This window comes from Ranitomeya imitator, chromosome 1, assembly GCF_032444005.1.
Source record: "Ranitomeya imitator isolate aRanImi1 chromosome 1, aRanImi1.pri, whole genome shotgun sequence".
In the NCBI taxonomy this organism is placed as follows: domain Eukaryota; kingdom Metazoa; phylum Chordata; class Amphibia; order Anura; family Dendrobatidae; genus Ranitomeya; species Ranitomeya imitator.
In genome coordinates this window covers 443,431,287-443,454,764 of record NC_091282.1, presented here as the reverse complement: position 1 = coordinate 443,454,764, position 23,478 = coordinate 443,431,287, and positions in this window count along the sequence as shown.

Genomic DNA, 23,478 nt, shown 5'->3' with positions numbered 1-23,478 from the left:
TGTTTAACGGTTTTTTAAAGGGGTTTTTTGTGCCTCCGTTTAAAGGTAATGGTTGCAAATTAGTTGAAAATCTAACATCTGTAGTTGAGTTTTCGCATGTGGTAGAGGAGAAAATCATAAAAGAGCTAGAGGCAGGTAGGATTTCTGGTCCTTTTGATTCTCCTCCGTTTGTGGATTTTAGGATTTCTCCTTTGGGAGTCGTTCCTAAAAAGGAGGTTGGGTCCTATAGACTCATTCATCATTTATCGTACCCCAGAGGTGCGTCATTAAATGATGATGTGGCAAATGTGAATTGCTCTGTTCATTATACCTCGTTTGACGTTGCTTTAGATTTGTTGCGTAAGTTTGGTTGTAATTCCCTTATGGCAAAGTCAGATATCAAGTCGGCATTTCGGATTTTACCGGTTAACCCAGATGGGTTTAGCTCTCTTGGTTTTTCGTTTCAGGGTAAATTCTTTTTTGACAAATGTCTGCCTATGGGTTTTTCCCTGTCTTGTTTTTATTTTGAGTCTTTTTCTAAGTTTCTCCAATGGGTAGTTGAGTTTGATTTTGAAGGTGGCGGTATGCTACATTATTTGGATGATTTTTTATTTATTGGTCCAGCTAGTTCAGTTATTTGTCATTCTATGTTGAGCAAGTTTTTGAGTATTTGTAATCATTTTGGCGTTCCCATTGCGGCAGAGAAGACGGTATTTCCTTGTACATCGTTAGAATTTTTGGGTATTTTATTAGATTCTGAAAGCATGACGTGTTCTTTGCCCCTTGAGAAAGTATCTAGATTGTATGCTTCCGTTTCTCGTTGTTTAGCGTCAGAGAAGGTTACTCTAAAGGAGTTGCAGTCGTTGTTGGGATCTTTGAACTTTGCTCTAAGAATTATCCCCATAGGCAGGGTGTTCTCCAGGAGGTTATATGAAGCAACTGCTGGCCATTCCTCTCCTAACTCTCATATTCGGCTCGGTTCAGCGTTAAAAGAGGATTTGAAAGTGTGGTTGAAGTTTTTGTCCAAATTTAATGGAAGAACGGTGTGGCAGGCACCGTTTGTTTCTGCAGAGGATTTGTCTTTGTTTTATTTTGCTGATAGAGAGTTAGGTGTTAGTTTATCATTTTTGTCTTTTTGGTCGTCCGAGGTGTGGCCTTTGTCATGGCAACAGCACAAAGTTATTGATAATCAGACAGTTTTGGATTTGTTCTCTGTATTTTTATGTTTACAGCTTTGGGGTTCTCTTCTTCAGAATAAGAGAATTTTGTTTTTGTCCAGTAATCAAGGCTTAGTTTTTGCATTGAATACTTTGTCATCAAAGAACAGATGGGCTGCTAGGATTATTAGGCACTTGGTTTTTCTTTGTTTGGAGTATAACATTTGGCTAAAGGCGTCTTTTTCTTCTGCGAGCAATAGTAATGATACATTTGTTTATCGTCGCCAGCTTTTTCTGCACAAGAGAGGAATTCAAGAGGAGGAAGGAAACAGAGCAATTTGCCCACAATGGATTTGGGATGTGATACAAGATTAGCTTCACACTTCATTTCTAAATCTCTGGCTGATCGAACATGGGCCGAATATTCGGCGGCATGGAATTTATGGTTTAATTTTTGTTTAACAAAAAATCATCCACATGCAGTTTGTAACGTAGAAATGTCACTGTCATTCTTAGAGTATCTGGTAAAAAAAGGTTTATCTTACTCAGCTTTGTCAAAACATGTAGCTGGCGTTTCATTTTTTCTTAAGGTTTTAGGTACTAATCCTATGTCTGACATCTTTCATGTACGTCAATTTTTGAAAGGTTTTAGGAGGGGCCATTTCAAGCCTGATGAACGCCGTCCGATTTCTTTTCAATTATTAAAAAACCTCTGTTCATCTGTTTTCTTAGTTTGTATTAATGAGTTTGAGTCATGTCTTTTCTCTACAGCCTTTTCTTTAGCGTTTTTTGCAGCGTTACGGGTTGGAGAGCTGGTGTCCCAGAAGAAGTCTGTTCCGTCTGGTCTCTTTGTTGAGGATGTTACAATTTTTGATTCCCATGTCATATTATTTGTGCGTAAATCCAAAATGGATCAAATGGGTAGGGGCTCCTCTTTGCGGCTGAACTCGATATCTGATACTAGCATTTGCCCTGTTGCCAATACGAAAAGATGGGTGTTGTTAAGGCCTAATATCAAAGGCCCATTTTTTATTCACCTTAATGGCGAGCCTGTGACTTGTTTTCAGTTCAATTTTATTCTCAAAAAATGTTTAAAGGAGCTGAATCTGTCACATTTGAAACTATCATCCCATTCTTTTCGTATTGGAGCTGCAACTGAAGCCGCTAGATTAGGCTTTCGTGATAACACAATTAAAAAAATCGGCCGCTGGGACTCTGATAGATTTAAATTATACATTCGCCCTAATTTGTATTCCTCTTAATATTTGGTTCATTTTTTAGGAATATGGTCGGTGTGGATCATCGGACATTCTTATGTTTTCTGGGCTGAAAAGAGGGCGAATGTGAGAACTTATACGGGGAATCTTTCTTTTAATTCTTCTTTTCTCCGAGTATTTTGGTTTAGCAGGCGCGGTATGCAGTGGAAGAATTTAGTTGAAGACATGAGAAGATTGAAGAGATTATGGCCTGTACCGAACTTGATAATTTTTCATCTTGGAGGGAATGATCTTGGTAGAATCAGCACGCTGAATCTAATTGCTTTCATGAAAAGGGATGTAGCTATTTTGAAAACAGAGTTTAGTAATGCAACAATTGTATTTTCAGAGATCATCCCAAGGTTTTTATGGTTCAGTACCAATATGTTATTTTTGGAGAGGATTCGTAAGCGAGTCAATAGGAGCTTGGAAAAATTTATGGGTTTAATTGACGGTTTTTCTTACAGGCATGTTGATCTGGAGGAAATTATTCCGGGCATGTACAGGAGGGATTGGGTTCATTTGTCTGATGTTGGTCTGGACGTGTTAAATTTGGACTTCCAGACCATCATTGAGAAATGACTTTGGCGTTTTGGGGGGGCCTCGCCTTCTTAAGGCTAGGCGTTTGGGAAAGTCGCCCGTTAATTTCGGGTGGATTGGATTATATCTGTGGAGTTTTTAACCAATTTACTCAAATCTCAATGGTTATATTTATTTCTTGGATTAAGATAAATTTTTATGTAACCCAAAAATAAACGCCACGGCCATTTTATCCCAACCAGAACTCTGTGTCAAGTGTTTTTATTGGGAGTTTATTATGGGGCTTGTGTTACCATGGACGCCCCCCTTTTGGTGAATACAAAGGGGGTCGCATGATAACACAGCCTCTCCTCCCCCCCCTCTTTTTCTTTTGTTTCTGTTGTGGTGTATATGGGTTATTGAATGAATTGGTTTACAAAGGGTTAATGGTGTTCAGTAAGCTGTGCTGGGCACGAGCAGGTTCAATCTGGTTTTTACTGGTATGTTTTCCCGCACTTTTTGCGGTTTTTGATTGGTTAAAGGCAAAAGTGCGGGGGGGTTTTTGTGTATAAAAATCAGCTGTTTTAACGGCTCGTCGCCAGTCAGCTGAGAAGATCAAAGATCCCTCCCTCCCTCCCTGAAGTTATGTTTTTATGTTATTTATTGTTCGTCGTGCCGTTTATTTGTGGGAAAGACGCCCGTTAATTTCGGGTGGATTGGATTATATCTGTGGAGTTTTTAACCAATTTACTCAAATCTCAATGGTTATATTTATTTCTTGGATTAAGATAAATTTTTATGTAACCCAAAAATAAACGCCACGGCCATTTTATCCCAACCAGAACTCTGTGTCAAGTGTTTTTATTGGGAGTTTATTATGGGGCTTGTGTTACCATGCCATGAGCAGAGCTATACATCTAATCCCACCATGCTTAATACAGTCCTCTGAACTGTGCAACAAATCCCATCACATGGGACACGGTCTGCAGGGCCATGCATCTAATCCCATCATGTGTCATATACTCTGTGTATTTAACTTCATCCTCTGTGATACACTTCACTGAGCCATGTATCTAATGCCATCATCTAAGACACGGTACGCTGAGCCATGCATGAGCTCTATATCTAAACCCACTGTGTCATACACTCCTGTGTGATGTACTTTGTGTATCTAACTCCATCCTGTGTGATACACTCTGCTGAGCCTTATATCTCATCCCAGCATGTGATACAGTCCGCGTATCTAATCCCAGTGCATGATACAGTCTGCGTATCTAAACCCAGCGTGTGATATGGCAAGCAGTACCAACTAACAGAGTCAGAGCTGTCAGCCGTCCTCGATGATAGCAATAAAATGTCTCCGCACTGTGATCCTAAACTTCATCCTCCCTTATCCTTTTACAAACCCCTAGAAGGAGAGGAGACGTCACACACATGAGCAGATCCAGCCCACAGTTACTGCAGTGTTAATGTGAGCTAGCACTACACTAGGTTTTCATGGCAGCAGCTTCTCCCCACAGTTTTAAAAAGTGGAAAATATAAAAACTGTTTAACCCCTTAGTGACAGAGCCAATTTGGTACTTAATGACCGGGCCAATTTTTGCAATTCTGACCACTGTCACTTTATGAGGTTATAACTCTGGAACGATTCTGAGAATGTTTTTTCATCATATATTGTACTTCATGTTAGTGGTAACATTTCTTCGATATTACTTGCGATTATTTATGAAAAAAATGGAAATATGGCAAAAAAATTTAAAATTTTGCAATTTTCAAACTTTGAATTTTTATGCCCTTAAATCAGAGAGATATGTCACGAAAAATAGTTAATAAATAACATTTCCCACATGTCTACTTTACATCAGCACAATTTTGGAAATAATTTTTTTTTTTGTTAGGGAGTTATAAGGGTTAAAAGTTGACCAGCAATTTCTCATTTTTACAACACCATTTTTTTTAAGGACCACATCACATTTGAAGTCATTTTGAGGGGTCTATATCATAGAAAATAACCAAGTGTGACACCATTCTAAAAACTACACCCCTCAAGGTTCTCAAAACCACATTCAAGAAGTTTATTAACCCTTTATGTGCTTCACAGGAACTGAAACAATGTGGAAGGAAAAAATGAACATTTAACTTTTTTTTGCAAACATTTTAATTCAGAACCATTTTTTTTATTTTCACAAGTGTAAAAACAGAAATGTAACCATAAATTTTGTTATGCAATTTCTCCTGAATACGCCAATACCCCATATGTGGGGGTAAACCACTGTTTGGGTGCACGGCAGGGCTTGGAAGAGAAGGAGCACCGTTTTACTTTTTCAATGTAGAATTGGCAGGAATTGAGATTGGACGCCATGTCGCGTTTGGAGAGCCCCTGATGTGCCTAAACAGTGGAAACCCCCCAAAAGTGACACCATTTTGGAAACTAGACCCCTTAAGGAACTTATCTAGATGTGTGGTGAGCACTTTCAACCACAATGTGCTTCACAGAAGTTTATAACGTTGAGCCGTGAAAATAAAAAAAATCGCATTTTTTCTACAAAAATGATCTTTTTGCCCCCAAATTTTTATTTTTACAAGGGTAACAGTGCAATTTCTCCTGAATACGTCGATTCCCAATATGTAGGGGTAAACCACTGTTTGGGCGCACCGCAGAGCTTGGAAGAGGAGGAGTGCCGTTTTACTTTTTCAATGTAGAATTGTCTGGAATTGAGGTCGGATGCCATGTCGCGTTTGGAGAGTCCCTGATGTGCCTAAACAGTGGAAACCCCCCACAAATGACCCCATTTTGGAAACTAGACCCCCCATGGAACTTATCTAGATGTGTGGTGAGAACTTTGAATGCCCAAGTGCTTCACAGAAGTTTAGAATGCAGAGTCGTAAAAATAAAAAATATTTTTTTTTCCACAAAAAAGATTTTTTAGCCCCCAAGTTTTTATTTTCACAAGGGTAACAAGAGAAATTGGACCCAAAAGTTGTTGTCCAATTTGTTCTGAGTATGCTGGTAACCCATATGTGGGGTAAACCACTGTTTGGGCACACGGCAGAGCTCGGAAGGGAAGGAGCGTCGTTTTGGAATGCAGACTTTGATAGAATGGTCTGTGGGCGTTATGTTACGATTGCAGAGCCCCTGATGTACCTAAACAATAGTAACCCCCCACAAGTGACCCCATTTTGGAAACTAGATCCCCCAAGGAACTTATCTAGATGTGTGGTGAGAACTTTGAATGCCCAAGTGCTTCACAGAAGTTTAGAATGCAGAGTCGTGAAAATAAAAAAATATTTTTTTTCCACAAAAAAGATTTTGTAGCCCCCAAGTTTTTATTTTCACAAGGGTAACAGGAGAAATTGGACCCCAAAAGTTGTTGTCCAATTTATCCCGAGTACGTTGATGCCCCATATGTGGGGGTAACCCACTGTTTGGGCGCACGGCAGAGCTCAGAAGGGAGGGAGCACCATTTGACTTTTTGAGCGCAAAATTGGCTGTCGTGTTTGGAGACCCCCTGATGTACCTAAACAGTGGAAACCCCCCAATTCTAGCTCCAACCCTAACCCCAACACACCCCTAACTCTAATCCCAACCCGATCCATAATCCTATTCACAACCCTAACGATAATCACAACCCTAACCCCAAAACAACCCTAATGTCAACCCTAACCATAACCCTAATCAAAACCCTAAATCCAACACACCCCTAATCCTAATCTCAACCCTAACCTCAAACCTAACCCTAATCCCAATACACCCCTAATCACAACCCTAACCTTAACCCTAATCCCAAACCTAACCCTAATCCCAAGCGTAACCCTAATGCCAACCCTAACCCTAATACCAACCCTAATCCAAACCCTAACCCTAATCCCAACTCAAACCCTAACTTTAGCCCCAACCCTAGCCCTAACTTTAGCCCCGACCCTAACCCTAGCCCTAAGGCTACTTTCACACTTGCGTCGTTTGGCATCCGTCGCAATCCGTCATTTTGGACAAAAACCGGATCCTGCAAATGTGCCCGCAGGATGCGTTTTTTGCCCATAGACTTGTATTGCCGACGGATCGTGACGGATGGCCACACGTCGCGTCCGTCGTGCACTGGATCAGTTGTGTTTTGGCGGACCGTCGGCACAAAAAACGTTCAATGTAACTTTTTTTGTACGTAGTGTCCGCCATTTCTGACCGCGCATGCGTGGCCGTAACTCCGCCCCCTCCTCCCCAGGACATAGATTGGGCAGCGTATGCGTTGAAAAACTACATCCGCTGCCCACGTTGTGCACAATTTTCACAATGTGCCTCGGTATGTCGGGCCGACGCATTGCGATGGCCCCGTACAGACGTAAGTGTGAAAGAAGCCTAACCCTAAATTTAGCCCCAACCCTAACCCTAAATTTAGCCCCAACCCTAACCCTATCCCTAGCCCTAACCCTAGCCCTAACCCTAGCCCTAACCCTAACCCTAGCCCTAACCCTAGCCCTAACCCTAGCCCTAACCCTAACCCTAACCCTAGCTCTAGCCCTAACCCTAGCCCTAACCCTAACCCTAGCCCTAACCATAATTTTAGCCCCAACTGCTCTTCTGCCGGCCGGCAGATGGCGACAGGTGGCGGGCACACTACGCATGCGCCCGCCATTTTCTTTTGCCAAGAGGATGCCAAGAGGATGCCGGCGGCCAGGAGGAGCAGCAGGAGGACCCACGGACACTGGTGAGTATGATAGGGTCCCCGAATCCCCCTATTTCTCTGTCCTCTGATGTGCGATCACATCAGAGGACAGAGAATTACACTTTGCTTTTTTTTTTTTACGGTCGCCGGTAAACAGTTAATCACCGGCGATCGCAAAACAGGGGTTGGTAAATACGACCCCGATCATGTTCTTTGGGGTCTCGGCTACCCCCGGCAGCCGAGACCCCAAAGATTCTCCCAGTACCGGCCGGCGGGCGCACTGCGCATGCGCCCGCCATTTTGAAGATGGCGGTGCCCATCCGGAGCCACGAGGAGCACCGGGGGAGACAGGTAAGTATTGGGGGGCTACCTGGGACCCCATTTCTCTGTCCTCTGATGTGCGATCACATTTTTTTTTGCGATCGCCGGTAAACGGTTAATTACCGGCGATCGCAAATGCAGGGTCGGTAAAAAAAAACCCGAATCATGTTCTCTGGGGTCTCGGCTACCCCTGGCAGCCGAGACCCTGGAGAAAATCCAACTCTGGGGGGCGCTATTTACTTTTTCCACAGCGGCCGCCGTTAAAAGGCGTATCGGCGGTCGTTAAGGGGTTACATTATTTTTCATATTTTACACTATTAAGATATAGAGATAGAGACAGGATCAGGTCAGGGACAAGCTAAGGTCAAGTACCAGGAGATAAGGAGATAAGGGAGATAAGGAGCAGGGTTGGGTAGGAGGAATGTCAGCAGACAGGGGTAGGGGTCAGATGAACGCAGCAGGACAGATTAGGAAACTCACCAAGGCCAGCTAAACACGACGAAGGTACGAAATATTACTGGCACTGCACACAGGTAGCAACACAGAGATATAGCAGCCCGGACACAGGAATGAGGCAAGGAAAATTAACCCCTGACATGACCAGACCGGGAAAGGAGAGATAAGACAAAAACCCGGCCTGGATCATGACAGTATGTTATTTTAGTTGGTGCAGCCAAACTAATGTCCAAGGTAGGGGTGTAGGGGTCAGCAAGCTTTTTTTTTTACTTTGAGGGCCATATTGAACTCTACAAGATGGTCGCAAGCCATATTCTTTCTGATTAAATTGTGTGCCTCTTTAAAGGTTAGAATTTCCTTGGTGCCCCCTTTATAAACTAATAATGCTATATGTGCCCCTGTAAATAATAGAACCCAAGTGCCCCCAACAAAGACTTAATGCTATAAATGCCCCTTTATAATGCAATAATGCCTTGTGTACAACCGTTAAAAGTGATAATCCCACACAGGACCTTAACCCCTTCCCGACCTTTGACGCCACGTAGGCGTCATAAAAGTCGGTGCCAATCCGACCTGTGACGCCTATGTGGCGTCATGGAGGGATTGCATCCCTGGAGATCGGGTGAAAAGGTTGACTCCAATTTCACCTGATCTGCAGGGACAGGGGGAGTTGTACTTCAACCCAGGGGGGGTGGCTTCCCCCCCCCCCGTGGCTACGATCGCTCTGATTGGCTGTTGAAAGTAAAAATGCCAATCAGAGCAATTTGTAATATGTCACCTATAAAAACTGGTGACATATTACAATCCAGCCATGGCCGATGCTGTAATATCATCGGTCATGGCTGGAGACCCTGATGTGCCCCCCCACCGATCTCCCCAGTCCTCCGGTCCTGTGCTCCGCTCCCCTCCGTCGTCCTGTCTGCTCCCCGGTCCTCCTTCCCGCTCCCCCGTGCACCAATGCTACCCCAGTGCTCCGATCTCCCCCCCTCATACTTACCGAGCCTCCCGGTGTCCGTCCGTCTTCTCCATGGGCGCCGCCATCTTCCAAAATGGCGGGCACATGCGCAGTGCGCCCTCCGAATCTGCCGGCCAGCATATTTGTTCCAGGTATATTTTGATCACTGCGATATAACCTATCACAGTGATCAAAATAAAAACAATAGGAAATAACCCCCCCACCTTTATCACCCCCATATGTAGGGACAATGATAAAATAAAGAAAATATATATTTTTTTCCCACTAGGGTTAGGGTTAGAACTAGGGTTAGGGCTAAGGTTAGGGCTAGGGTGTGGGTATGTGAACATGGTGCGGATTTGGCTGCGGATCCGCCACGGATCCGCAGCGGATTGCCCGCTGCGAATTCTTAGCAGTTTTCCATCAGGTTTACAGTACCATGTAAACCTATGGAAAAACAAATCCGCTGTGCCCATGGTGCGGAAAATACCGTGCGGAAATGCTGCGTTGTATTTTCCGCAGCATGTCAATGTTGTGCGGATTCCGCAGCGTTTTACACCTGTTTCTCAATAGGAATCTGCAGGTGAAATCCGCACAAAAAAACATTGGAAATCCACTGTAAATCCGCAGGTAAAACGCAGTGCCTTTTACATGCGGATTTTTCAAAAATCGTGCGGAAAAATCTCACACGAATCCGCAACGTGGGCACATAGCCTTAGGGTTGGAATTAGAGTTAGGGTTGGAATTAGGGTTAAGATTAGGCTTGTGGTTAGGGTTATGGATAGGGTTAGGGGTGTGTTGGGGTTAAAGTTGTGGTTAGGGTTGGGATTAGGGTTAGGATTAGGGTTAGGGTTGGGATTAGGGTTACGGGTGTGTTGGGGTTAAGGTTGTGGTTATGGGTGTGTTGGGGTTAGGATTGTGATTAGGGTTATGGCTACAGTTGGGATTAGGGTTAGGGGTGTGTTGGCGCTAGTGTTGAAGTTAGAATTGAGGGGTTTCCACTGTTTAGGCACATCAGGGGTCTCCAAACGCAACATGGCGCCACCATTGATTCCAGCCAATCTTGCGATCAAAAAGTCAAATGGTGCTCCCTCCCTTCCGAGCCCCGACGTGCACCCAAACAGTGGTTTACCCCCACATATGGGGTATCAGCGTACTCAGGACAAACTGGGCAACAACTATTGGGGTCCAATTTCTCCTGTTACCCTTGTGAAAATAAAAACTTGGGGGCTAAAAAATCTTTTTTGTGGAAAAATTTTTTTTTTTTTAATTTTTACGACTTCTGTGAAGCACTTGGGCATTCAACGTTCTCACCACACATCTAGATAAGTTCCATTGGGGGTCTAGTTTCCAAAATGGGGTCAATTGTGGGGAGTAGGGTTGAGCGACTATTTTAGGGTCGAGTCGGGTTTCGCAAAACCCGACTATCTCAAAAGTCGAGTCGAGTGAAATCGGCCGATTATGGCGAAAAGTCGGGGATCGACCGAAACATGAAACCGAATGCAAAGTCAATGTGAAATCTATCTTTTTTCTCTCTCTCTCTCTCTCTCTCTCTCTCCTCCGTCCCTGAACAGAAAAGCTGGTGTTACACATTGCAAATCGCTACAGCGCACAAGCGACAAGATGGCGATAGGCGTCCACGCCCCTAACACCTATGTCATCACTCTGCCCACGCTCCTTCATTGGCTGAAAAAATGGTGCCAAACGCGTCATACGAAACGCGACTTTGGCGCGAAGATCGCCAACCGCATGCCCGATCCCACACTAGGTTCGGGTCGGGTTTCATGAAACCCGACTTTGCCAAAAGTCGGCGACTTTTGAATTTGTCCGATCCGTTTCGCTCAAGCCTAGTGTGGAGTTTCTACTGTTTAGGCACATCAGGGGCTCTCCAAATGCAACATGGCGTCCGATCTCAATTCCAGCCAATTCTACATTGAAAAAGTAAAACGGCACTCCTCCTCTTCCAAGCTCTGCGCCCAAACAGTGGTTTACCCCCACATATAGGGTATTGACGTACTCAGGAGAAATTACACAACAACTTTTGTGGTCTAATTTCTCCTGTTCCTGTTACCCTTGTGAAAATAAAAATTTGGGTGCAAAAAGATCATTTTTGTAGAAAAAATGTGATTTTTTATTTTCACGGCTCTACGTTATAAACTTCTGCGAAGCACCTGGGGGTATAAAGTGCTCACCACACATCTAGATAAGTACTTGGGGGGTTTAGTTTCCAAAATGGGGTCACTTGTGGGGGGTTTCTACTGTTTAGGCACATCAGGGGCTCTGCAAATGCAACGTGATGCCCGCAGACCATTCCATCAAAGTCTGCATTTCAAAAGTCACTACTTCCCTTCCGAGCCCCGACGTGTGCCCAAACAGTGGTTTACCCCCACATATGGAATATCAGTGTACTCAGGACAAACTGGGCAATAAATATTGAGGTCTAATTTCTTTTGTTACCCTTGTGAATATAAAAAATTGCTTGCTAAAACATAATTTTTGAGGAAAGAAAAATGATTTTTTATTTTCATGGCTCTGCGTTGTAAACATCTGTGAAGCACTTGGGGGTTCAAAGTGCTCACCCATTATCTAGATAAGTTCCCTGGGGGGTCTAGTTTCCAAAACGGGGTCACAGGTGGGGGAGCTCCAATGTTTAGGCACACAGGGGCTCTCCAAATGCGACATGGTGTCCGCTAACGATTGGAGCTAATTTTTCATTCAAAAGTCAAATGGCGCTCCTTCCCTTCCTAGCCTTGCCGTGTGCACAAACAGTGGTTCCTCCACATGTGAGGTATCAGTGTACTCAGGAGAAATTGCCCAACACATTTTAGGATCCATTTTATCCTGTTGCCCATGTGAAAATGAAAAAATTGAGGCTAAAATAAATTTTTTGTGAAAAAAAAATACTTTTTCATTTTTACGGATCAATTTGTGAAGCACCTGGGGGTTCAAAGTGCTCACTGTGCATCTAGATAAGCTCCTTGGGGGGGTCTAGTTTCCAAAATGGGGTCACTTGTGGGGAAGCTCCAATGTTTAGGCACACAGGGGCTCTCCAAATGAGACATGGTGTCCGCTAAAGATTGGAGCCAATTTTTCATTGAAAAAGTCAAATGGCGCTCCTTCCCTTCAGAGCCCTGTCTTGCGCCCAGACAGTGGTTCCCCCCCACATATGGGGTATCGGCGTACTCAGGACAAATTGTACAATAACGTTTGGGGTCCAGTTTCTCTTTTTACCCTTGGGAAAATAAAAAAATTGTTGCTAAAACACCATTTTTGTGACTAAAAAGTTAAATGTTCATTTTTTCCTTCCATGTTGCTTCTGCTGCTGTGAAGTACCTGAAGGGTTAATAAACTTCTTGAATGTGGTTTTGAGCACCTTCAGGGGTGCAGTTTTTAGAATGGTGTCACTTTGGGGTATTTTCAGCCATACAGACCCCTCAAAATGACTTCAAATGTGAGGTGGTCCCTAAAAAAAATGGTTTTGTAAATAAAAAGTTAAATGTTAATTTTTTTTAAAACATTCCAAAAATTCCTGTGAAGCACCAGAAGGGTTAATAAACTTCTTGAATGTGGTTTTGAGCACCTTACGGGGTGCAGTTTTTAGAATGGTGTCACACTTGGGTATTTTCTATCATATAGACCCCTCAAAATGACTTCAAATGAGATGTGGTCCCTAAAAAAAAAAATGGTGTTGTAAACATGAGAAATCGCTGGTCAAATTTTAACCCTTATAACTCCCTAACAAAAAAAATGTTGTTTCCAAAACTGTGCTGATGTAAAGTAGATATGTGGGAAATGTTATTTATTAACTATTTTGTGTCACATAACTCTCTGGTTTAACACGGACAACAATCTCCTCCTTATTGATATCAGAGATCAAGTGACCTCTATACACAACATAATCCACTATACTAAGACCAATAATACTAAATACAAAAGGAAAAAATACCGCCACACCATGACCAGACCACATATTACCACCACATAGTGACCGAATAATATCACATACAGGGGACAAACACCGCCACACCATGACCAGATCACATATTACCACCACATGGTGACTAAATAATATCACATACTGTAGACTGTAAGCCCTCGTGGGCAGGGTTCTCTCTCCTTCTGTACCTGTCTGTTGTGAATTCTGTTGTCAAGCTCCCTCCTGTGGTCATGAATGGTACTTCGGCTGGTTCTGTCCATGGGCTTCCTCTGGTGGTTGTGAGTGGGGCTGCGGCTTCTGAGTTTCCTTCCACAAGTGACGAGGTTAATTCGTTAGCTGGCTGCTCTATTTAAATCCACTTAGATCATTGCTCCATGCCACGTGTCAATGTTCCAGTATTGGTCTAGTTCACTCCTGGATCGTTTTGGTGACCTGTCTGCTCCAGCAGAAGCTAAGTTCCTGCTTGTTTTTCTCTTGTTTGCTATTTTTCTGTCCAGCTTGCTATTTTGATTTTTGTCTTGCTTGCTGGAAGCTCTGGGATGCAGAGGGGCGCCTCCGCACCATGAGTCGGTGCGGAGGGTCTTTTTGCGCCCTCTGCGTGGTTTTTTGTAGTTTTTGTGCTGACCGCAAAGTTACCTTTCCTATCCTCTGTCTGTTCAGTAAGTCGGGCCTCTCTTTGCTAAATCTATTTCATCTCTGTGCTTGTGATTTTCATCTTAACTCACAGTCATTATATGTGGGGGGCTGCCTTTTCCTTTGGGGAATTTCTCTGAGGCAAGGTAGGCTTATTTTTCTATCTTTAGAGCTAGCTGTTGTGAATTCTGTTGTCGGGCTCCCTCCTGTGGTCATGAATGGAACTTCGGCTGGTTCTGTCCATGGACTTCCTCTGGTGGGTGTTTCTGAGTTTCCTTCCACAGGTGACGAGGTTAATTCGTTAGCTGCTGCTCTATTTAACTCCACTTAGATCTTTGCTCCATGCCACCTGTCAATGTTCCAGTATTGGTTTAGTTCACTCCTGGATCGTTCTTGTGACCTGTCTTCCCAACAGAAGCTAAGTTCCAGCTTGTATTTCTTTGGTTTGCTATTTTTCTGTCCAGCTTGCAATTTTTATTGTTGTCTTGCTTGCTGGAAGCTCTGGGACGCAGAGGGAGCGCCTCCGCACCGTGAGTCGGTGCGGAGGGTCTTTTTGCGCCCTCTGTTTGGTCTTCTTGTAGGTTTTTGTGCTGATCGCAAAGTAACCTTTCCTATCCTCGGTCTGTTCAGTAAGTAGGGCCTCACTTTGCTAAATCTATTTCATCTCTGTGTTTGTATTTTCATCTTACTCACAGTCATTATATGTGGGGGCTGCCTTTTCCTTTGGGGAATTTCTCTGAGGCAAGGTAGGCTTTATTTTTCTATCTTCAGGGCTAGCTAGTTTCTTAGGCTGTGCCGAGTTGCATAGGGAGCGTTAGGCGCAATCCACGGCTATTTCTAGTGTGTTTGATAGGATTAGGGATTGCGGTCAGCAGAGTTCCCACGTCCCAGAGTTCGTCCTTTATTATCAGTAACTATCAGGTCATTCCGTGTGCTCTTAACCAACAGGTCCATTATTGTCCTGACCACCAGGTCATAACAGCTAGCTAGTTCCTTAGGCTGTGACGAGTTGCATAGGGAGCGTTAGGAGCAATCCACGGCTATTTCTAATGTGTGTGATAGGATTAGGGATTGCGGTCAGCAGAGTTCCCACTTCCAAGAGCTTGTCCTGTATTATTAATAACTATCAGGTCTTTCTGTGTACGCTTAACCACCAGGTCCATTATTGTCCTAACCACCAGGTCATAACAGTACAGGTGGCCCAAAGTATTAATGCATCTAATAGAGGGATAAGAGAAGTTCTGAGACAATTTTTTTTTCTTTGCACTGTGTTTTGCCTTTCTTTTCCCCTAGACCTCTGGGTGGTTCAGGATACAGGTGTAGATATGGACATTCAAGGTCTGTCCTCTTGGATGGATAATCTCACTGCAAGGGTACAAAACATTCAAGATTTTGTGGTTCAGAATCCGATGTCAGAGCCTAGGATTCCAATTCCTGATTTGTTTTTTGGGGATAGATCTAAGTTTCTGAATTTCAAAAATAATTGTAAATTGTTTCTTGCTTTGAAACCTTGCTCCTCAGGTGACCCTGTTCAATAAGTGAAAATCATTATTTCTTTGTTATGTGGCGACCCTCAAGACTGGGCATTTTCCCTTGCGCCAGGAGATCCGGCATTGCGTGATGTTGATGCGTTTTTTCTGGCGCTTGGATTGCTTTATGATGAACCAAATTCAGTGGATCAGGCAGAGAAAATCTTGCTGGCTCTGTGTCAGGGTCAGGATGAGGTAGAGATATATTGTCAGAAGTTTAGGAAGTGGTCTGTACTCACTCAGTGGGATGAATGTGCCCTGGCAGCAATTTTCAGAAAGGGTCTCTCTGAAGCCCTTAAGGATGTCATGGTGGGATTTCCTATGCCTGCTGGTCTGAATGAGTCTATGTCTTTGGCCATTCATATCGATCGATGCTTGCGTGAGCGTAAAGCTGTGCACCATTTGGCGGTATTATCTGAGCATAGACCTGAGCCTATGCAATGTGATAGGACTTTGACCAGAGCTGAACGGCAAGAACACAGACGTCGGAATGGGCTGTGTTTCTACTGTGGTGATTCCACTCATGCTATCTCCGATTGTCCTAAGCGCACTAAGCGGTTCGCTAGGTCTGCCACCATTGGTACGGTACAGTCGAAATTTCTTTTGTCCGTTACTCTGATTTGCTCTTTGTCATCCTATTCTGTTATGGCATTTGTGGATTCAGGCGCTGCCCTGAATTTGATGGACTTGGAGTTTGCTAGGCGCTGTGGTTTTTTCTTGGAGCCCTTGCAGTATCCTATTCCATTGAGAGGAATTGATGCTACGCCTTTGGCCAAGAATAAGCCTCAGTACTGGACCCAATTGACCATGTGCATGGCTCCTGCACATCAGGAGGATATTCGCTTTTTGGTGTTGCATAATCTGCATGATGTGGTCGTTTTGGGGTTGCCATGGCTACAAGTCCATAATCCAGTATTGGATTGGAAATCTATGTCTGTGTCCAGCTGGGGTTGTCAGGGGGTACATGGTGATGTTCCATTTTTGTCTATTTCGTCATCCACCCCTTCTGAAGTCGCGGAGTTTTTGTCGGATTATCAGGGTGTATTTGATGAGCTCAAATCCAGTGCCCTACCTCCTCATAGGGATTGTGATTGTGCTATTAATTTGATTCCTGGTAGTAAGTTTCCTAAGGGCCGACTGTTCAATTTGTCTGTGCCAGAACACGCCGCTATGCGGAGTTATATAAAGGAATCCTTGGAGAAAGGTCATATTCGCCCGTCGTCATCACCGTTAGGAGCAGGGTTCTTTTTTGTGGCCAAGAAGGATGGTTCTTTGAGACCTTGTATTGATTACCGCCTTCTTAATAAAATTACAGTCAGGTTTCAGTATCCTTTGCCGCTGCTGTCTGATTTGTTTGCTCGTATTAAAGGGGCTAGTTGGTTCACCAAGATAGATTTTCGAGGGGCGTATAATCCTGTGTGTATTAAACAGGGCGATGAATGGAAAACAGCATTTAATATGCCCGAGGGCCATTTTGAGTACCTGGTTATGCCATTCGGGCTTTTCAATGCTCCATCAGTATTTCAGTCCTTTATTATTATTATTTTTATTATTATTATTTATTTATATAGCACCATTGATTCTATGGTGCTGTACATGAGAAGGGGTACATACAAGTTACAAATATCACATACAGTAAACAAACTAACAATGACGGACTGATACAGAGGGCGAGGACCCTGCCCTTGCGGGCTTACATTCTGCAGGATTATGGGGAAGGAGACAGTAGGTTGAGGGTTGCAGGAGCTCCGGTGTTGGTGAGGCGGTAGCTCCGGTGTTGGTGAGGCGGTAGCTCCGGTGTTGGTGAGGCGGTAGCTTCGATAGTGATGAGGCAGCAGCGGTGTCAGTGCAGGCTGTAGGCTTTCCTGAAGAGATGAGTTTTCAGGTTCCGTCTGAAGGATCCGACTGTGGTTGACAGTCGGACATGTTGGGGCAGAGAGTTCCAGAGGATGGGGGATATTCGGGAGAAGTCTTGGAGGCGATTGGATGAGGAGCGAATAAGTGTGGAGGAGAGAAGGAGGTCTTGGGAGGACCGGAGATCACGTGAGGGAAGATATCGAGAGATTAGTTCAGAGATATATGGAGGAGACAGGTTGTGGATGGCTTTGTAGGTCAGTATTAGCAATTTGAACTGGATACGCTGAGGGAATGGGAGCCAGTGAAGAGATTTGCAGAGGGGGGAAGCGAAGGAGTAGCGAGGAGAGAGATGGATTAGTCGGGCAGCAGAGTTAAGGATGGACTGGAGAGGTGCAAGGGTGTTAGCAGGGAGTCCTTTATGCATGACATCTTCCGAGAGTACCTGGATAAATTCCTGATTGTATATTTGGATGATATTTTGGTCTTCTCGGATGATTGGGAGTCTCACGTGAAGCAGGTCAGAATGGTGTTCCAGGTCCTTCGTGCGAATTCTTTGTTTGTGAAGGGGTCAAAGTGTCTCTTTGGAGTTCAGAAGGTTTCATTTTTGGGTTTAATTTTTTCCCCTTCTACTATCGAGATGGACCCTGTTAAAGTCCAGGCCATTTATGATTGGACTCAGCCGACATCTGTGAAGAGTCTGCAAAAGTTCCTGGGCTTTGCTAATTTTTATCGTCGCTTCATCAGTAATTTTTCTAGTGTTGCTAAACCGTTGACTGATTTGACCAAGAAGGGTGCTGATGTGGTCAATTGGTCTTCTGCGGCTGTGGAAGCTTTTCAGGAGTTGAAGCGTCGTTTTTCTTCTGCCCCTGTGTTGTGCCAGCCAGATGTTTCGCTCCCGTTTCAGGTCGAGGTTGATGCTTCTGAGATTGGAGCAGGGGCTGTTTTGTCGCAAAGAAGTTCTGATGGCTCGGTGATGAAAAAATGTGCCTTCTTTTCTAGAAAGTTTTCGCCTGCTGAGCGCAATTATGATGTTGGCAATCGAGAGTTGTTGGCCATGAAGTGGGCATTCGAGGAGTGGCGTCATTGGCTTGAAGGAGCCAAGCATCGCGTGGTGGTCTTGACGGATCACAAGAATTTGACTTATCTCGAGTCTGCCAAATGGTTGAATCCTAGACAGGCTCGTTGGTCGCTATTTTTCTCCCGTTTTGATTTTGTGGTTTCGTACCTTCCGGGCTCTAAGAATGTGAAGGCTGATGCCCTGTCAAGGAGTTTTCTGCCCGACTCTCCGGGTGTTCCTGAGCAGGCAGGTATTCTCAGAGAGGGGGTAATTTTGTCTGCCATCTCCCCTGATTTGCGGCGGGTGCTGCAAAAATTTCAGGCTGATAGACCTGACCGTTGCCCAGCGGAGAAACTGTTTGTCCCTGATAAATGGACTAGTAGAGTTATCTCTGAGGTTCATTGTTCGGTGTTGGCTGGTCATCCTGGAATCTTTTGTACCAGAGATTTGGTGGCTAGATCCTTTTGGTGGCCGTCTTTGTCACGGGATGTGCGTTCTTTTGTGCAGTCCTGTGGGACTTGTGCTCGGGCTAAGCCCTGCTGTTCTCGTGCCAGTGGGTTGCTTTTGCCCTTGCCGGTCCCGAAGAGGCCCTGGACGCATATTTCTATGGATTTTATTTCGGATCTCCCTGTCTCTCAAAAGATGTCGGTCATTTGGGTGGTTTGTGATCGCTTCTCTAAGATGGTCCATTTGGTACCCTTGTCTAAATTGCCTTCCTCCTCTGATTTGGTGCCATTGTTTTTCCAGCATGTGGTTCGTTTACATGGCATTCCGGAGAACATCGTATCGGGCAGAGGTTCCCAGTTTGTTTCAAGATTTTGGCGATCCTTTTGTGCTAGGATGGGCATTGATTTGTCTTTTTCCTCGGCTTTCCATCCTCAGACAAATGGCCAAACCGAACGAACTAATCAGACTTTGGAAACATATCTGAGATGCTTTGTTTCTGCTGATCAGGATGATTGGGTGTCCTTTTTGCCTTTGGCTGAGTTCGCCCTTAATAATCGGGCCAGCTCGGCTACTTTGGTTTCGCCGTTTTTCTGCAATTCTGGTTTCCATCCTCGTTTCTCTTCAGGGCAGGTTGAGTCTTCGGATTGTCCTGGTGTAGATACTGTGGTGGATAGATTGCAGCAGATTTGGACTCACGTGGTGGACAATTTGACATTGTCCCAGGAGAAGGCTCAACGTTTCGCTAACCGCCGGCGCTGTGTGGGTCCCCGACTTCGTGTTGGGGATTTGGTTTGGTTGTCGTCTCGTAATGTTCCTATGAAGGTTTCCTCTCCTAAGTTTAAGCCTCGTTTCATTGGTCCGTATAAGATTTCTGAGGTTCTCAATCCTGTGTCATTTCGTTTGACCCTTCCAGCTTCTTTTGCCATCCATAATGTGTTCCATAGGTCGTTGTTGCGGAGATACGTGGCGCCTGTGGTTCCATCCGTTGATCCTCCTGCCCCGGTGTTGGTTGAGGGGGAGTTGGAGTATGTGGTGGAGAAGATTTTGGATTCTCGTATTTCGAGATGGAAACTCCAGTACCTGGTCAAGTGGAAGGGTTATGGTCAGGAAGATAATTCCTGGGTCTTTGCCTCTGATGTTCATGCTGCCGATCTGGTTCGTGCCTTTCATTTGGCTTGTCCTGGTCGGCCTGGGGGCTCTGGTGGGGGTTCGGTGACCCCTCCTCAAGGGGGGGGGGGTACTGTTGTGAATTCTGTTGTCAAGCTCCCTCCTGTGGTCATGAATGGTACTTCGGCTGGTTCTGTCCATGGGCTTCCTCTGGTGGTTGTGAGTGGGGCTGTGGCTTCTGAGTTTCCTTCCACAGGTGACGAGGTTAATTCGTTAGCTGGCTGCTCTATTTAACTCCACTTAGATCATTGCTCCATGCCACCTGTCAATGTTCCAGTATTGGTCTAGTTCACTCCTGGATCGTTTTGGTGACCTGTCTGCTCCAGCAGAAGCTAAGTTCCTGCTTGTTTTTCTCTTGTTTGCTATTTTTCTGTCCAGCTTGCTATTTTGATTTTTGTCTTGATTGCTGGAAGCTCTGGGATGCAGAGGGGCGCCTCCGCACCATGAGTCGGTGGGGAGGGTCTTTTTGTGCCCTCTGCGTGGTTTTTTGTAGTTTTTGTGCTGACCGCAAAGTTACCTTTCCTATCCTCTGTCTGTTCAGTAAGTCGGCCTCTCTTTGCTAAATCTATTTCATCTCTGTGTATGTGATTTTCATCTTAACTCACAGTCATTATATGTGGGGGGCTGCCTTTTCCTTTGGGGAATTTCTCTGAGGCAAGGTAGGCTTATTTTTCTATCTTTAGGGCTAGCTAGTTCCTTAGGCTGTGACGAGTTGCATAGGGAGCGTTAGGAGCAATCCACGGCTATTTCTAGTGTGTGTGATAGTATTAGGGATTGCGGTCAGCAGAGTTCCCACGTCCAAGAGCTTGTCCTGTATTATTAATACCTGGAAATAGCAAAGAAGAAAAAAAGCCAGCTCACCAAGTAGCCACCGCAGGAGCACGGAACCCAACGCTGATCCACGCGGTCATCTCATGAAGAAAAGAAAAAATCGTTCCAGCTCCAAATAGTAAAATCCAAATTCCAACTTTATTAAACCAATATAAAAACAACGGTGGACATATGCTCTACATGTGCATATCAGGACACGAGCGACGCGTTTCGATCCTACACGGATCTTTATCAAAGCCTTTGATAAAGATCCGTAAAGCCTTTGATAAAGATTCCAAAGTTGGAATTTGGATTTTACTATTTGGAGCTGGAACGATTTTTTCTTTTCTTCATTATTAATAAATATCAGGTGTTTCCGTGTGCTCTTAACCACCAGGTCCATTATTGTCCTAACCACCAGGTCATAACACCTGTCAATGCCTTGTTTTTGCTCATATTTATTGTATTTGTCTATATTTGCCCCCTTTTCACATGTAAAACACCATGGACTAAATGGCACTATAAAAAAATGTATAATAATAACATACGGGGGACAAATACCGCCACACTATGATCAGAACACATAGTGACCAAATAATACCACATACAGGAGACAAATACTGCCACACCATTACCAGACCACATATTACCACCACATAGTGACTGAATAATACCATATACAGGTGATTAATACACTCACATCACGACCAGACCACATAGTGACTGAATAATACCGCATACATGGGATTAATGCAGTCACATCATGACCAGACAACATAGTGGCCAAATACTACCACATACAAGAAAAATAACAACAAAACAAGATCAGATCACATATTACCACCATATAGTGAGAGTACTGATCATTAATAAAAACCACAATACTAATAACACTAATATTACCACTGGTGACATTATTCACAGGAGCTCTTTCTATAGTGTCAGTGTACAGATAATACAGTGATCACCAGTGACATTATACACAGAAGCTCTGTATATAGTGTCAGTGTACAGGTAATACAGTGATCATCAGTGACATTATACACAGGAGCTCTGTATTTAGTGACAGTGTACAAGTAATACAGTGATCACCAGTGACATTATACATAGGAACTCTGTATATAGTGTCAGTGTACAGATAATACAGTGATCACAGGACCAATATACACAGGAGCTCTGTATATAATGTCAGTGTAGAAGTAATACAATGATCACCAGTACCAGTGCCATTATACACATGAGCTCTGTATATAGTGTCAGTGTACAGGTAATACAGTGATCACCAGTGACATTGTACACATGAGCTCTGTACATTGTATACAGTATATAGTGTACGTGTACAAATAACACACTGACTCACCGGTGACATCTGTAGTTGAAGTCTTTCATCTTCATCCAGTGCAGACATCATCACTTCTTCCAGCAAGGACTCGTCTCCGCAAAAAATAACACAGTTATATATAGCTGATCACTTCCAGAGCACATTCCTGTTATGAACAGGTAATTCAGAACCACAATGGACCTTGAAGTTCAGAGCACACAAAGGGACCTGACATTTACCAAAAACATAGGACGAGCTCTGAGACGTGGAAACTCTGCTGACCGCAATCCCTAATCCTATCACACCACACTAGAGGTAGCCGTGGATTGCGCCTAACGCTCCCTATGCAACTCGGCACAGCCTGAGAAACTAACTAGCCCTGAAGATAGAAAAATAAGCCTACCTTGCCTCAGAGAAATTCCCCAAAGGAAAAGGCAGCCCCCCACATATAATGACTGTGAGTAAAGATGAAATACAAACACAGAGATGAAATAGATTTAGCAAAGTGAGGCCCGACTTACTGAATAGACCGAGGATAGGAAAGATAGCTTTGCGGTCAACACAAAAACCTACAAACAACCACGCAGAGGGGCAAAAAGACCCTCCGCACCGACTAACGGTACGGAGGTGCTCCCTCTGCGTCTCAGAGCTTCCAGCAAGCAAGAAAAACCAATATAGCAAGCTGGACAGAAAAAAATAGCAAGCAAAAGTAACACAAGCAGAACTTAGCTTATGCAGGAGAGACAGGCCACAGGAACGATCCAGGAGGAAGCAAGACCAATACTAGAACATTGACTGGAGGCCAGGATCAAAGCACCAGGTGGAGTTAAATAGGGCAGCACCTAACGACATAACCTCATCACCTGAGGAAGGAAACTCAGAAGCCGCAGTACCACTCTCATCCACCAAAGGAAGCTCATAGACAGAACCAGCCGAAGTACCACTCACGACCACAGGAGGGAGCTTGGCCACAGAATTCACAACAGTAGCCCCCCTTGAGGAGGGGTCACCGAACCCTCACCAGAGCCCCCAGGCCGACCAGGATGAGCCACATGAAAGGCACGAACAAGATCGGCAGCATGCACATCATAGGCAAAGACCCAGGAATTATCTTCCTGACCATAACCTTTCCACTTAACGAGATACTGGAGTTTCCGTCTCGAAACACGAGAATCCAAAATCTTCTCCACTATATACTCCAATTCCCCTTCAACCAAAACCGGAGCAGGAGGATCAATAGATGGAACCACAGGTGCCACGTATCTCCGCAACAATGACCTATGGAACACGTTATGGATGGAAAAAGAAGCCGGAAGAGTCAAACGAAAAGACACAGGATTAAGAACCTCAGAAATCCTATATGGACCAATGAAACGAGGCTTAAATTTAGGAGAGGAAACCTTCATAGGAATATAA